The sequence below is a fragment of the Lipotes vexillifer genome, unplaced genomic scaffold (genome assembly GCF_000442215.2).
Source record: "Lipotes vexillifer unplaced genomic scaffold, Lipotes_vexillifer_v1.1 scaffold164, whole genome shotgun sequence".
Taxonomy (NCBI): Eukaryota; Metazoa; Chordata; class Mammalia; order Artiodactyla; family Lipotidae; genus Lipotes; species Lipotes vexillifer.
The window spans coordinates 2,013,855-2,016,779 of record NW_006789313.1 but is presented as its reverse complement, the minus strand read 5'-3'; the positions used below and the strand labels follow the sequence as shown (position 1 = coordinate 2,016,779).

Below are 2,925 nucleotides of genomic sequence, written 5' to 3'. Positions count from 1 at the left end.
CTGTGGCCTCTCCCCTTGCGGAGCACAGGCTCCGGACGTGCAGGCTCAGCGGCCATGGCTCACGGGCCTAGCCGCTCCACGGCATGTGGGATCTTCCCGGACCGGGGCACGAACCCGTGTCCCCTGCATCGGGAGGTGGACTCTCAACCACTAAGCCACCAGGGAAGCCCTATCCTCCAAATTTTTAAGTTGCTCTTTTAATGTTGTCTTCTGGGTGAATTATTTTTTTCTGCTTCACTCATTCTGTCTTTGACTTGGTTCATCTAGAGTTTATTCTGCCCACTATTTTGTTTTTTAAATGACTCTGTTTCACTCCAAATTTCTGATTGTTTACTTTTCACATCATACTGTTGCTATTTCATTTTGAGTGATTTATTTTTCTAACTGACTGCTTTTTCTTTAGTGGATGTTTTATTTTTATCTCTTTGAGGTTCTCCCTCAGAGGGGGCACTTTCAGTCTGTTTCCCCACAGGACTGTGATCTCCCAATTGCTTTTGCTTATTTCCTGACCCTCCGTATTACAGCCCCACAGCTTCATTTCTGAATTATTTTGTATGTCTATTCATTCTTAATTCACAGAGATGTTTATAATGCTTTCCAGCATAGCTCTTTCATAATTTTCCTTCATATATTCATCTATTACCGCCATGGTTTGGGGTGGAAATTTGGAAAACTCAAAGCAAGAATGTACAAGGCCAGCATGGCAGGAAGTCATTTTTTAACCGCCCTTCCAATTCCTTGATTCTCATATATACTGGTCACATAGCACATACATATCACCTTAGCACTTAGCACCAGGCTACACATCATTAAGATCATTTAAAAAGTCTCTCATGATTGAACCTAAGAATTTATGTTTTGTGTTCTCTATAAGGGTTTGGGAGTAAATAAATGCCTATCTAAAAGGCATGAAAAGGAATTTAAGAGCATGTGATTTTATACAGGTGGGCAATGAAAGATCAAGCCAACAATCTTCCCATTTTCCTTACAGCCTTTTAATTCATTGCAAAATCATCATGCCCCAGTTCTGAACTGTTAAAGTAGAGAAATAGCTGTAATATCTCATTTCAAAGATGGCTGCATTCCATGATGTAGCAGTAAAGTAATTTGGCTTGCCTTTGGATAAGACAGTCAGTAAAATATGTAAACATAAGTCACGTAGGGCACATTTTTTCCACATGAATCTGTATTCATCACAGAAGTACACCCTGGTAAAATTATTTCAAGATTTTTGTGTATTCATAGAAATATTTTCAATTTATTTATTCCTAGGATAAGCACTGAAAATTCTATGGAGCTGAAACAATTAGAATAAATAGAAATTTAAAACTTTAAGGAAGATTTTCAAATATTTTTCGAAACACATTATAGATCATTTCACTAGGAGATTATTGTAAAACTACAAAATAGCTAAAATAAAAGAGTTACATTTTTTCTCAGAGTTAATGAAATAAGCTGCACGTATGAGTCATTATAGTTTGGTAATAGGGTCTGCACCATGTTTGGTGAGGATGAGATGCTGTTACGAGTCATGGTCTGACAATTTAGATCTTTCACACAGAGCAGCCCAATCAGTAAGGATATTTCACATACACCCATCAATAGATGATTCCAATGGACGTGTAAAACCAAGGAAATGCGGGAACTGAGAAATAAACAATTTTGACACATTGTAAATTTATCAGAGGTTATGTCTGGTGATTTTGGTAGGCATCTTCGCATAAACAATGATTTAGGAGTTCTTATCTCATGAGATGATACTATTTAAATAGACTATAATTCTTTTCCAAAAAATGTCTAAGTTTTAATAATGAAACTGCTTGTCTAGATTCCATACAATAACGTACATATTGTTCTGAATGAATCTTTCTACTGTAAATCAACACTGTATATAATACATATTTGGGTCAGGCTAACATATTCTACTGTAGTTGGTAATGACTTTCTCCTGATGCTGGTTACCCTGTGCAAGTGCAATCTGTCTTTGCTTCCATTTTTCTGTTCATTAGAAAGTGACAAGTCATTGGGGAGCTCACGATCACTGCCCATAAGACGTGCGTTTCAAATTGTTTTTATAAAATATTTCCTTGGATAAGATCCAGAGACTCCTAGCAATTCAAGCTCCTGTCCTTGAGAAATCAATGGCCTGAAGCCACCCTGATCTCCGAGATCTCTTCTAAATTGGTATACTATTACACGTGGGATGATATTAGTCAGCGATGCGGTAGGAAGATTATTCATCCTACCCTAGAATACACTCAGATATGGAACTTTTCTCAAGAAATTTTGTACTGCCTAAAACACTGATGTTTCCATAAATATTAGACTATATGCAAATGAAAACTCTTTGTAACTTATTTTTATAAATATAATGGATGATTGAATATTTAATTTTATTACACTTACACATTTTTTCACAAGCTGCTTCATTTAGAAACATCTTAGCATTGTATGTAAATCTGTATGATATTTAATTTCTCTAAATGGAATAAAACAGTTATTCAGATAATTTTAAAACAAGCATCTGGAGAAACAGATCAGTTTAACATAAAAAAAAAAAACAAAAAACAACCTGTTAGCTTATCTATAATTATGAAGCCCAAAGATGTTAATCTTTACCTCATGTATTTTGGTTTTGGTATTTTCTAACTAGATGATATGCACAGAGAATTCTGACACTGCAGATCCTTCATAATTGAGAATGGAAAGTCAGGGTCAGATTAGTATCAATAAAATATATTTATCATTGGATTTATGCTTTAAGTGCTTTAGAGAGAAATAGTTTACATAATAAAGTCAATGTTTGTGTTAAAATTTAACACAAAGCTTAGACAAGATAAATAACTTCTCAGTTTAATTTACTTGTTTTATCAACAAGTATCCAATTATATATATATATATATATATATATATATATATATATAT

The 2,925-nt window shown here is 34.5% G+C and overlaps 1 protein-coding gene across 1 annotated transcript in view; it reads right to left on the bottom strand.

The window, feature by feature from the left end:
• The window catches only part of DPH6 (diphthamine biosynthesis 6), a 184,352-nt gene that overhangs the window by 40,355 nt on the left and 141,072 nt on the right, over positions 1 to 2,925 (bottom strand). The window lies entirely within an intron of this gene.